The following is a 14,386-nucleotide window of genomic DNA, read 5'->3' as shown; positions in this document are numbered from 1 at the left end:
AAACTGGACATTCAGCAAACATTTCTCTGAGGCAGAAACAATGTCATTGGTTACATTAAACTTTGGTAGGCAGAGAATCTGTAAAAAGGATTTTCTCTGGCCCCTCCCACTGACATTGAACTCAACCAATGAGATTGTTTCTGTCTCCAGAGCAGAAATGTTTGAGGAACTAAAAGCACAATCAGCTTGATGTTGAGGAGAAGGGCTGTGCAGCAGAGAGGCTCTTTAGTTTTTTCATTCTACTGCAGTGGAAGAACATTGCTCATCTGCTGTCAGTTTGACTTTAACAACTCCAAAGACATGTTGCTTTACCTCTTTTTACTTTTCTCTCACTTTATAGGTGAGTATTAACCAGATATTTGGTACTAGAGCTTTATCTATGTAAGGTAACAATTTCCATGGTAGAACAACACATTTGCTTTGTTAAATGTATCTAAAATTGATCAAAGATGAAAAAAAAAAAAATTCTGTTGAGTCTGTCAGAATGTCTTGCAGACTAACTGACATGAATAATACTCATTTTGCAGCCCTGGGTTCCATGAACATCATAAAGCCAGACAGTACTGAAGAACATGTTGCAGAGGGAGGAAACATCAACCTGGCCTGTAAATATGATGGTGTTATCAGCAATATCCAATGGTACCGACAATACCAGAGATCCAGACCAGAGTTCCTGCTCTACATCACAGAGGGAGGATTGATTCATCCAATGGATTCTGATTTCAAAGCTCACATTAACAAAACCGAGAAACGTGTACATCTGGAGATCATCTCAGCTAAAGTGTCAGACTCTGCTGTGTACTACTGTGCTCTGCAGCCCACAGTGACAGGAAACACCCAAACTCTGTACAAAAACCTTTGGAGCAAAGACAACAGAATACTCCACAACATCCACTAGAGGGAGTCACACACTGTTGAACTTCAATAGTATGATACAGAGTTGGTTAGAAAATAAAAAGCACATGAATGAAGGACGGTGGTAACAATAAATCCACTGACATGTAATGGAGCTCAAAGTCAGCTTTGTTCATCAATCAATCACTTACATACCCATAACTGCCTCAATGTGAAACAAAATAATAATGTAAAGAACGTTTGAGTATAAAATTGAACATATAGAAAAATCTGATCGTCAACATATTGACAAATCACACATTTTTAATCAAGTATCAAACTGGTTGGTACCAAGAACTCAGGTGTTGATTTTGTTTGTTGTTTATAAAAAAAGTTTCTCTGTTGTTCTCTCAGGCTGTGGTTTCTTGGGGTGTACCCCAGGGTTCAACCCTTGGTCCTCTAATGTTCTACATTTAGAAACCCTCATCCACGCCTTCATCACCTCCAGAATCTATTATTGCAACAGCATCCTCTACGGCACACCATCCAAAACCTTAAATAAACTCCAGTACATCCAGAACTCTGCTGCTCGTCTGCTCACCCACATCCACACCCGCACCCGTGACCACATCACACCTGTACTTCAGAACCTCCACTGGCTCCCGGTCCAACAATGTATTCAGTTCAAAATCCTCCTCCTTACACACAAAGCCCTCCATAACCAGGCCCCTTCCTACCTCACTGACCTGCTCCATCGCCACAATCCATCCTGTAGCCTCCGCTCATCCAATGCAAACCTCCTGACTCCACCACCCAGGACCAAGCACCGAACCTGGGGTGACAGAGCCTTCTCTGAAGCTGCCCCCTCCCTCTGGAACTCGCTCCCCAAACACATCCGTGACTGTACCGACCTCCCAAAATTCAAATCTCTGACAAAAACTCACCTTTTTAAAATTGCTTTTAATGTTTAGCTTAGTCTGATGTGTTTTTAGTGTTTTACTATTTGATGTTGTTTTGCTGCTTTTATGTTTTTATATAAAGTTTCTTTGAGTACTCAGAGAAACACTTGTAAATAAAAAAAAATATATATATTATTATCAGCAACTATCAACTCCTGTGTGAAGTAGTGGAGCAGTAAAGATAAATTACAAAATAAGGGAAATTTAATTTCGCACTGATCATCTTACAGAGACACAGTTTTTGTGTCAATCAGTGTGACCTTATCAGCTACTTGTTACCTGATGGAAATTATGTCATTTAGTGAATAACAGCAGCACAGCAGTGACAAACACACTATTTGTCAGAGTTGTGAGAGGAAGGAGGGAGGGATTAAGGGAGGAGCAAAACTGAGACTCAAGTACAGAAAAGACAGAAACTTTCACAGTGGTGTTTCATCCAAAAAACAGACAGATTGTCTTTATCTTTAAGATGCTGTCAGTGAACTTCAGTCTGTTTGTGACTTTGTTTCTGCTCACAATAAGAGGTAGGTGAGATCATTAACATTAAAAGAGCTTCATTGATAAAAACCTTTAGATCATAAAGTTACAGAGTTATCTCTTCCTTTAGGTGTCAGCTGTGAAGAACTCACTGCAGTCAAGAAACAAGAGCTCAGTTTAGAAGACAGCACTGTTACTCTGTCCTACACATACTCTAAACAAGCTGATGTAACTGATTATTTCTTCTGGTATCGACAATATCCAGGAAAACCACCACAGTTCCTCATCTCTCACTCAGGAACAGGAAAGTTAATGTCTAACCCAGTCTCTAGACTGTCAGTTACAGTGAGTGAGGATAAAACCCAAATGGATCTGCAGATCTCCTCTGCTGCAGTGACAGACTCTGCTCTGTACTACTGTGCTGTGAGGCCCACAGTGACAGCAAACCCACAGTCTCTGTACAAAAACACAAGCTGACACACTGACAAGCTGCTGGAAGCCTTTTTTCCACACTGTTGGACTCAACTTTTTAGCTCCACTAGAGGGCGACATTATCAAGTAGGCGGTGCACTACTTCTGCACTGTGTTCAACCATTCTGTCAATAATAACTGCTGCTGTGAAGAGAACAATTGTCACACTGAATGTTGAACATCAGCTAGTTTCTCCTGTTGATTTAAACCTTGTTGTAGAGATGGAACATTGGCTGTGGATTATTCTTGCTGCTCTTTTCTTTGGTAAGATAGAAAGCACAACATGTTTTTATTCTTTTCTAAAGATTGATGGAAACTGGAGTTCAGAGCAGAAATCTCTCAACAGTTGAGCTGTTTCTGTCCACAGAGTAACACTGTACACTTGATATTTTCCACTGTCTTCTCCTCTCAGCCTCATGAACAATGTTAGTCTAATGGCTTCATTTTCTCCACTTTTTCCAGGACTAATAGCTGGAGACACAATCTCTCCTGTAGGAGATAAAGTCAGTGGAAGAGAAGGAGAATCTGTCACACTCAAATGTCAATATGAGACAACTGGCAGCTATATAGACCTTCACTGGTACAGACATTCTGACCTTCAGGCTCCTCAGTTTATACTCTGGAAAGGAGCAAAAGGATCTTCAGCTGAATATATTCCAGATAAACGATATGAATCTGAAACAACAGGTTCATCAACTGAACTGACCATCAGAAAACTAACCCTGGCAGACACAGCTCTCTACTACTGTGCTCTAGAAACACAGTGATACAAAGTGTAGAAGAGGCTGTACAAAAACCTGAACACAGATATCTGACTACTCTTCAAAGAGGAGGGAAGTGGTATTCAAACCACAGCTTCATATCAGATGGATTCTGCTAATTCCTGTTTTATCAGAGTCACTGTGGTTACAGCTGCTAATGAAACACTGTGGGAGGATTCACATGAGCAGCAAATCCACATCAATGACAAACCAACTGGATGATGCTTCAAACACAAGACACCATGGAAACAAATAAATCAACACTGAAAATTAAAATGAGTAATATGTGACATCTGAACAACAACGTGTCTAACATTAAAACTTTTAGCTAAATAAATAGATTTGTGACTTCATTATGTATCTAAAGTGCATTTATCATACATTGTTTTATTCCTATAACATTTCTATTTGTTTCCCAACATTTACCAGGTCAGACTGGGTCCGGTATTTTATAGCTCAAATATTCAGTCATATACTGAGCATACTGATCTGTTACCAGCTGGACTGGGTACAGTCTGCATTTTTCTGGGCAGAAGTCCACCTTTACAGTTTCTGGTCTTTAACATTTTTATTCAGTTTTGTTTTCCATCTGATTGAACTGCAGTAAATGATGGACTGTTTGTTGATTTGTAATCATATAAGACAGGGCTGTGAATGAGGCCTGTCAGTGTGATCAGGCTCCTCCTTCTAATCCACCAACTTAGTGTTGATGAAGACTAAACAGAGAGATCACAGCCTTCTTTCTACTTGCTGTAGCTCACAGTTACTCAACACTGCAGATATGACGCAGCCTCTGTTCATCTCAGTGTTGCTGGCTGCTCTGTGCCTTGGTATGAACACAACTCTGTTTCTGTGATATCAATCCAACATTGACATGATTCTTTAACAGCACACTGATCCTGTTTGTTGCTGTTTTACAGAATGCAGAGCACAAAGAGACAACGTGCTGCAACCAAAAGGAGATGTGACTGCGACTGAAGGAGAGGAAGTAACACTTGACTGTCAATATAACAGCAGTTCATCAAATGATTATCTCTTCTGGTACAAACAGGATGGAAACAGCCCCAAATTCATACTGAGCCGCTTCAAGATTGACACAGGGAAAACTGAGGACACGTTTAAGGAATTTTCATCCACACTTGATTCAACCATGGGCCAGTGCTGTAGATGCAGGTCAGACGTCTGTACTGTAGTTATTGCAGGAACTGTTTGTTATGTTGGCAAGATGAAAACATTTTCATTTAAGAAATATAGAGATCTTATTCCCCAACCGCCGGTTGCCAAGCCCCAAAAGGAAAAAAAAAACACAGTAAAGTAAACCCCCCCTTGCTAATATAGACACCTGACTATGAGAAAGGGGGCTTAAACCTTTGCCACTGCTCCTCTCCCATTTAAGAGATTTATGATTTTATGATTGTTTGGACACATGTGTTCTTCTTTTTGAAGAAGGGTTTAAATAATATAAGGCTCTCTTGCTTAAATCTTAAAAAGAGAAATAAAGTCCCATTATAGGCACCTATACCTTCCTAGGCAGCGTTAATCAGATGGGAAAAAATCTAGGTAAATGATTTAGTCTATGCCCTCTATGCAGTCCAGTTCAGTTTTAAGGAGCCTGGTAATAAAAGAGGAATAATTAAAAATTATACCATTTAATATGTTAATCTCCGGTGGTGCATTCAGGCCCAATTCTGTGTGCCTTTACATTTTTGATTCTGGTCGGTTAATGATGCAGATGTTGTCTCTTCTATTTCAATCCTCTTGGAGTGCCAAGGTTTCCTCCAAAGACTCTGTGATACCTGTGCTGGAACGCTTTTTCCTTTTTTTCCAACTTGAGTAGAAAGTTCTTATAGGGCGGCTGTGTCTCAGAGGCAGAGTCGTCCACTAATAGGAAGGTTGTTGGTTCGATCCACGGCTCCTTGCACAACATGTTGGAGTATCCTTGAGCAAAATACTGAACCCCAAATTGCTCCTGATGCTGTGCATCAGTGTGTGAATGTGTATGAATGTGTTAGTTTCAAAGTAGTACATAGCCATCTTGTCTACAGGTCACATGGTGATGCTCATTTTTCCCCCTAAAAATCTGAAAACTGGCTTAAATACAATGTTGCTAATGGCATATAGTCTGGATATTACACTGATATGGACCAAATCCATAGTCCTCGTTGTGTACAGAAACATATTCCAAGGAATTTTATATCTAAAATACTTTAAGAGTGAAAGACACCCACTGGATCTTACTGACTAGAACTGCTGCATCCTCATATCAACTTCAGCTATGTCATTAATCTTGTTGGTATTTGGTCATAAACCAAAGTATGGGACTAATTAAACACTGATTAAAGGTCAGAGGATCACCAAAGTTCTTACAATTCATCCTGAGGGGAACATGAATGAACCAAATATAATGACAACCATGAATATCTGGATAAAAGCTCATGACAATCCATTCAGCAGTTTCTGAGATATTTCACTGCTGAATATAAATGAGATGTAAATGTTGAGAGTTCCTCAACAGATGATAAAGAGGAAGGACCAATGATGTGAAGGCCCAGATCCATCAGAGTATCAATGTTCTTCCTCTCTCTCCTCCCCTCTCACTGCAGACATGAAACACTGGCTGAGAAACATCCTGATTCTGACTCTCTGGCTAGGTAACTCTTTAAACCTACTGATTGTTCTCCTTTAATCAATCATCTTTATTGATTCATCTCTTCCTCTGCATGTTCTCTTCTTCCCCAGAGTGTAAAGGAGAAGACAGAGTGACCCAGCCACCAGGAGATGTCATTGCTACTGAAGGAGAGACAGTTACACTTGGATGTACATTTGGGTCCACTGCAACATATTCCTATTTGTTCTGGTACAAACAAGAACTAAATAATGTCCCCAAGTTTATACTGCAACGTTACTCTGGAAAAAGGGATGATCCAACAGAGGAAGACAGAATTGATGCTACAATCAACAAGACATCAGTTCCTCTGAAGATCCAGAAGCTTCAGCTGTCTGACTCTGCTGTGTACTACTGTGCTCTGCAGCCCACAGTGACAGGAAACACCAAAACTCTGTACAAAAACCTTTGGAGCAAAGACAACAGAATACTCCACAACATCCACTAGAGGGACTCACACACTGTTAAACTTCAATGCTATGTGATGATACAGTGTGGATTCTGTGTAGTGAACTAAAGATAAAACACAGAACAGAAAATGCTTGCTGTATCATACCATAGAAACTCTGATAACAATGAGGTTTTGGGATATAGGGATAGTTTAGGGATATTATTTATGTAAACAATAACTAATCATAATTGAATGTAACAGCAAATGCTGATGTGACATTCAAAATTGCAGGTTAACTATCATATTGAGCTCAGTGTTAGGCTGTCAGGGCCTGCAAGGCCTTCTCTGCTGGCCTAAGAAATATCTGATCACAGACTGATAATACATTCTAAAAATATATAAATAATTATATTTTGTCCATGAATACTTATATAATAATTATATATTTTTTTATAATTATTATTAAATAATTCCAAATGGTCTGTCTGCTTCCTTTCATAGCTTTTCCTCTGGTTGAGCTGCTTCCAGACGTGTATTTTCACATTAAAGCATTTAACCAATCACATTTCAGCCATCATTTGTTGCCAGGGTCAAAGCAATCTGCCTGGAGGCCTTCACAATCAGGTCTGCGGGCCCTGTAGCATAAAATAAGTGTTGATCAAATTGTTGTAGATTTTGAGTTGGCGACACCGAGGCCCTCTAGCAGGCGTACGGTGACGTCAGCGTGTTCACACCCTTTGATTGGATAGTCAGAGAGCGTACTAGCCAGAGCTAGCAAACTGCATTTTGTAGTGAACTAAACGAGCAAGTATAAACGGAGAAGAAATGGATTTGGTTGCAGATATATTGTCAAAGCCATTTTCAAGATGGACTTTTCAAGAAAAGCTGGACATCGTTGAGAAAGGTCGGGCAACTCCGAAGCTAGCAAGCCTGTCACAACCGGGAAAAGGATTTGTCCGCCACTTTCAGTCCACTAACTACGAGCGGTACCCCGGACACTTATAAGCAACGGTGCTTTCGAAAACTTTTGGGGAAACCAGAGTGGATCAACAGCTGAGCAAGCAAGTGCGCAGGGAAACGGAGCTCCACAACGAAAAGGTGAAGAAAAATAGGGAAATCCTACAAAGACTGATAAACCGTGTTATTTTTTGGGCAAGCAGGAACTTTAATTTCGAGGACACGATGAAAGCACTGGATCCACAAACAGAGGAAACTATGTGGAGCTTCTTTCTCTCATTGCTGAGAGCAACACGGATCTACATTACCACCTGTCCACTAATAAAGTGTTTAGTGGGACGTCGGGCAAAATACAAAAGGACCTGATCACTGCTATTGCTGAAGTGATGGGAGAAGAGATCAGAAGGGAAGTTAATGAAGCACCGTTTGTCTCTGTTATGGTGGATGAGACGACAGCCGCGAGTAACGCAGCGCAGCTCGCACTGGTCCCTGCGTTACGTAACGGGCACAGGTGTGGAGCGGTTGGTCAGATTTGAAGATGTTACCAGTGGGAAGCGAGCCGATGACATTGCAGGTCTTATCATCTGATTTTTGGTGGAAAATGAATGTGTGGGTAAAGTCGTGGCACAGTGTTATGGTGGTGCAGCGGTCATTGTCTTCTGGATTAAATGGGGTGCAGGCTAAAATTAAGGAGAGATCACCCTTGGCTTTATTCATACACTGCTATGCACATCGGCTCAATTTAGTACTGACTCAGGGGCCCTCAAAGCTTAAAGAATGCAAGAAGTTTTTCGCCCACCTCAATGGCCTTGCTGCATTTCTTTCTAGATCGCCTCGGTGCACGCAAATACTGGACGAAATCTGCCAGCGGCATCTCCCTCGAGTGGCACCAACACGGTGGCAATACACATCCAGAGTGGTCAATACAGTCTTTGAGAAGAGAGATGTTCTAAATCAGGGGTCCCCAAACTTTTTTTCGGCGGGGCCACATCAACTTTCCTTTCTGTGATGGGGGGCCGGGGTCAGTCTATAACAGGAAATGATATGGGCCAAAGTGACAACCAGTATTATTGTGGAGATTATAATGATAATTTTTTTGCAGCTGCCCTTCGCTGGGCCTTGGCACCACCTGTTGGTTTGCAAAAAAGTAATAGAAAGTCTTATTTGAAGTACCACAGATACTCCTTTTATTTTATAGAAAATGAAAACACAAGCTGATGCCAGGTAACAATGAGGTGATGTGATTTTGTAACAGGTACAGGTGAGTTAACATTTGGTAGGTATTTTGTCTTTACAGGTAGTGAAATAACATAAATACAGAATTATAGTAAAAATCAGGTGAAGTAATCTTATCTAGGTGAGCTGAATTTGTATGTACAGAGTAAAGTAAAGGTGAGTTAACAACAGGTAAGTATTTTGTCTTTACAGGTTAGTTTGTTTCTTAAGGCCACACAGTGAAATAATATTAAAACAGAATAATGGTAAGAATCAGGTAGTCTTATCTTGTTGAGCTGATTTTGTATTCTCAGATAAAGGTGAGTTAACAATGCATAACATATTATTTCGTCTAACAGGTATGTTTACTAAGGCCACAGTGAAATAACATTAATACAGAATAATTGTAATAAACAGGTATATAAGGTGATCTGGTTTGGTATTTACATGACTCTTAGATTAGGTTTTTGTGCTGTGATGATGAGGATCCTGGCTCCAGGGTGGGAGCGGTCAACCACAATCTCTCCTCCTGACTTTAGGGTGGTCCTGGAAGCATGCAGGCCCTTCAGGAATGGCAGATAAAAAAACACAAGCAGCCCATCAGCAGATGACATGCTGCAGTCTCATTTTGTATGTGACATCACTGTTCAAGAAACATGTTGCCTATAAAAAGAGCATTACTATACTGACATTTTTTCATATTCATAGTTACTGAAATCAGCAGGCTTACCACATCAGTGTGAGCTGTGGGCTTGCTTCTGACTGGTGAGGAGATTGATGTCAGGTTCCATTCCAGTTACAGCCAGTCTCAGAGACTGATGCAGGTGTTGATCTGAGAGTCTTGATCTCGTCGGATTTTTTATCAACTTCATACGTGAAAAAGTTTGCTCACAGATATATGTGCTCCCAAAAAACTGGACATCTTCATAGCGTGCTTTCTGATGTTGGGGTAGGTCTCGTTTGGGAGGGAAGCATAGTACTCTATGAGACAGTTGGGCTTGAATGCGTCTTTCAGCACAACGCAGGTCTGCAACTCAGCCAGTTCAAATTGAAGAGAAGGCAAGGTGTCATTAATGTCGGTGCGTCCTTGCACTTCTTGGTTGGAAACGGGACCGCTGGCTCCTCAGCTGAGAGGCTTCGAGTAGCAGGGAGATGGGTGAAGTCTTGTTTTTGCACTTGTCCAATAAGCAGCGCCAGTTTAACCTCAAATGCTTTGACGTGGGAATACATGTCACAGATTAATTTCCCCTTGCCTTGGAGCTGTAAATTGAGGCTGTTTAAAATTTCTGTTAAAAAGGCAAGGTCCCATTTCCATTCTGTGTCAATCAGCTCTGGGACAGTTTTTCCCTTTGTCAGGAGAAAGGGGTTGATTTCAGGTAGCAGCTTGTAGAAGTGCTTCAAAACTCTACCCCGGCTTAACCATCTGACTTCAGCGTGGTAAAGCACGTCTCCATGGGCAGACTCCAGCTCGGATAGAAAAGCTTGGAACTGCCTGTGTTTTAGTCCGTTTGCTCTGATGAAGTTTAAGCAAGACACAACCACCTTCATGACAGATTCCCACTTCAGAACTTTGCAGCACAGTGCTTGCTGGTGAATCAGGCAGTGGACTTGTAGTGGGGGGGTGAGACCTCGTTCCTCCATTTCTCTTTTTATGCGCCCCACTAGCCCCCGCGACGCACCAACCATATTCGGAGCACCGTCCGTTGTGATGCTCGCCAGCTTAGCCCAGTCTAAATCCAACTTTGTAGAGACTGCCAGCTCCTCGGACACTTCAAAAGTTGAATTAACTCCCTGAATAAAAATCTGCAGTTGTGCTGTGTCCTGCACGTCATTGCAAAACACTCAAAATCTTTAGCTTTCTCTTTCAGCTGGACATGTACATTATGCCCCATTTCTTCAATTATGTAATTGGCTGTAAAGGGGTGAGACATCTGATTGGCTGCAGACGACCCCCTTGTAGAAAAAAAATGCATTTGTGTATCGGAGTCACGTCAGGAAAGTCTCAAAAATCCACACACAAATGCAGGGAGGTTTACAAATTAAAAGCACTGAGACAAATGCGGGTTTGACAATTCATATATCAATGTAACAACTTCCAAATATGTATTTGATGAAAATTGCAAATACCTGACAATTTGTGCATTTGTAAATTTTTATTGCACATATTTAAAACAAGAAATATTTGTGTGCGCATCACAAATATGTGCTCTTAAATCGTGTGGTGTACCACAGGGGATCAATCCTAGGGCCTGTCATTTTTCATGTAGTTTAAATGTTGCCCCTAGATAAAAATTTTAAAAAATCCAAAATTTGTAGACTCTCAGTCAATGGCGACCATACAATGTTTTTTAAGAATCTGCAGAATTCACCTGAGTTACATTGCCAGGTCAGAATATCTAGTCTTCCAGATGCATCCAAAAAATTCAAATCCCTGATTGTTTATTTCTTACATACCTGCTGTATCTTTTTCTACAGATTGTTGAGGTGGCTGTTGTGGTTTTGTGTAGGTTTAGTGACAGCCCACCATTCACTACAATCACAACAGGGTTGTGCATGAAATGAAAAAAAGTTCCTTTTTCATAGGAAAGGGAAAAATAATTAATGTAGCTGTCCCATGAATGGGATCTGACCCCAGACTGTTGACCACAGGGTTCATACAGATTTTTACTTTTTGATTTAAAATGTAAAACTCAAATAAATATTTGTCCAAATGTAAGGTAGGTATGTACGTAATAATTATTTTAAGAAAGTACCACAGTTACTCTCCTCTTTAGATCTAAATATTTCTCAACACAACATCAGTTTCCATCATTTTTATGAAAATATGTGACAGTACTTTCCATTAAAACTCTGTAATTCTGGCAACTGGTTTATTACATGTCAAGTGTTCCAGATTCACTAATTGAGTGACTCTAGATCTGAGATCTGTTTATTTGCCCCTTAACCTCTGAAAACTGGGTAAAATCTAATAATTCTAAACTGTTTGTTGATGTTAAGCAACCCGATACAATATGTGGTGCTGAGGTTCCCTTTTATTATCAGCTGACTTCAGTTGTACTGGGATGAAACAATATTTTCTCCATTAAGGAGAACAAATTGTGTCCTTCTTGTGTTTGCAAACCTTAAAAGTGTGATCCACCCTTTAAATCATCACATGTAACTCCAGTGATAAAAGAATAAACAACAAAAGCCTTCCCACCTCCAGCTGGTAGAAAATGCTGCTACCGGTCTGTTAACCAGGGGGAAGAAAATACAGATCTAAGAGGAGAGGGAGAGATTGAGGGAGGAGCTAAGCTGTTACTGAACTATAGAAGAGAGAGGAACTTCCATATTCAGCAGAGTTCAATACACAAACCAGAAACATTACCTTTATTCAACATGCTGTCACTGCATCATTGTGTGTTTTCTCTGATATTTCTGGTCATTCTCAAAGGTTTAACTTTTTTAAAGTTTCACTCCAATATTTTCTGAATACAGTGATGGAAAGAATTGTACAACTTTGTATAACAGAGTTATGTCTTCCTTTAGGTGTCAGCTGTGAAGAACTCACTCCACTGAAGAAACAAGAGTCCAGTTTAGAAGACAGCACTGTTACTCTGTCCTACACATACTACAAAGCTGCCAGTTACGATGATTATTTCTTCTGGTATCGACAATATCCAGGAAAACCACCAGAGTTCCTCATCTCTCACTCAGGAACAGGAATGTTAATGTCTAACCCAGTCTCTAGACTGTCAGTTACAGTGAGTGAGGATAAAACCCAAATGGATCTGCAGATCTCCTCTGCTGCAGTGACAGACTCTGCTCTGTACTACTGTGCTGTGAGGCCCACAGTGACAGCAAACCCACAGTCTCTGTACAAAAACACAAGCTGACACACTGACAAGCTGCTGGAAGCCTTTTTCCACACTGTTGGACTCAACTTTTTAGCTCCACTAGAGGGCGACATTATCAAGTAGGCGGTGCACTACTTCTGCACTGTGTTCAACCATTCTGTCAATAATAACTGCTGCTGTGAAGAGAACAATTGTCACACTGAATGTTGAACATCAGCTAGTTTCTCCTGTTGATTTAAACCTTGTTGTAGAGATGGAACATTGGCTGTGGATTATTCTTGCTGCTCTTTTCTTTGGTAAGATAGAAAGCACAACATGTTTTTATTCTTTTCTAAAGATTGATGGAAACTGGAGTTCAGAGCAGAAATCTCTCAACAGTTGAGCTGTTTCTGTCCACAGAGTAACACTGTACACTTGATATTTTCCACTGTCTTCTCCTCTCAGCCTCATGAACAATGTTAGTCTAATGGCTTCATTTTCTCCACTTTTTCCAGGACTAATAGCTGGAGACACAATCTCTCCTGTAGGAGATAAAGTCAGTGGAAGAGAAGGAGAATCTGTCACACTCAAATGTCGATTTGAGTCAAGTCATGATGATCCTAACCTTCATTGGTACAGACATTCTGACCTTCAGGCTCCTCAGTTTATACTCTGGAAAGGAGCAAAAACACAAAGAATATATTCCCAATAAACGATATGAATCTGAAACAACAAGTTCATCAACTGAACTGACCATCAGAAAACTAACCCTGGCAGACACAGCTCTCTACTACTGTGCTCTAGAAACACAGTGATACAAAGTGTAGAAGAGGCTGTACAAAAACCTGAACACAGATATCTGACTACTCTTCAAAGAGGAGGGAAGTGGTATTCAAACCACAGCTTCATATCAGATGGATTCTGCTAATTCCTGTTTTATCAGAGTCACTGTGGTTACAGCTGCTAATGAAACACTGTGGGAGGATTCACATGAGCAGCAAATCCACATCAATGACAAACCAACTGGATGATGCTTCAAACACAAGACACCATGGAAACATATAAATCAACACTGAAAATTAAAATGAGTAATATGTGACATCTGAACAACAACGTGTCCAACATTAAAACTTTAAGCTAAATAAATAGATTTGTGACCTAAATTATGTATCTTAAGTGCATTTATCATACATTGTTTTATTCCTATAACATTTCTATTTGTTTCCCAACATTTACCAGGTCAGACTGGGTCCAGTATTTTATAGCTCAAATATTCAGTCATATACTGAGCATACTGAGCTGATCTGTTACCAGCTGGGCTGGGTACAGTTTTCTGGGCAGAAGTCCACCTTTACAGTTTCTGGTCTTTAACATTTTAATTCAATTTTGGTTGAACTGCAGTAAATGATGGACTGTTTGTTGATTTGCAATCATATAAGACAGGGCTGTGAATGAGACCTGTCAGTGTGATCCTTTCAATTTCAGTTTAGTTTTGTATTAAGTTAGTGAGTGTGTGTAATTATATTTACTGTTATATTTAACTCCACTACTGACAAATCATACAGTTTTAATCAAGTATCTCCATAAACTGATTGATAACCCAGACTCAGGTTTTGATTGCTACTGTCTTTATATTTACTAAATTCAATTCAATTCAATTTTATTTGTATAGCGCCAATTCATAACAGAAGTTATCTCAGGACACTTTTCAAATAGAGCAGGTCTAGACCGAACTCTTTATAACATTAATTACAGAGACCCAACAGTACCACCATGAGCAAGACCTTGGCGACAAGGGCAAGGAAAAACTGCCTGTTAAAAGGCAGAAACCTAGGACAGAT

General features: G+C 40.2%; 1 long non-coding RNA gene across 2 annotated transcripts; it reads left to right on the top strand.

Annotated features, from left to right (window-relative positions):
• Positions 1-2,190: 2,190 nt before the first annotated feature.
• LOC127359637 (uncharacterized) lies at positions 2,191-13,223 on the top strand. 2 transcript variants are annotated; one of them, XR_007882686.1, is made up of 3 exons: positions 2,191-2,317; positions 2,401-3,005; positions 13,061-13,223. It is a non-coding gene; the product is annotated as an uncharacterized LOC127359637 (long non-coding RNA). The 2 variants fall into 2 exon arrangements; XR_007882685.1 differs by lacking the exon at positions 13,061-13,223 and adding an exon at positions 3,204-3,839.
• The last annotated feature ends 1,163 nt before the right edge of the window (positions 13,224-14,386 follow it).

The sequence above is a fragment of the Dicentrarchus labrax genome, unplaced genomic scaffold, assembly GCF_905237075.1.
Source record: "Dicentrarchus labrax unplaced genomic scaffold, dlabrax2021, whole genome shotgun sequence".
In the NCBI taxonomy this organism is placed as follows: Eukaryota; Metazoa; Chordata; class Actinopteri; family Moronidae; genus Dicentrarchus; species Dicentrarchus labrax.
The sequence above is the reverse complement of the archived record's forward strand: the minus strand, read 5'-3'. Positions and strand labels throughout refer to the sequence as shown.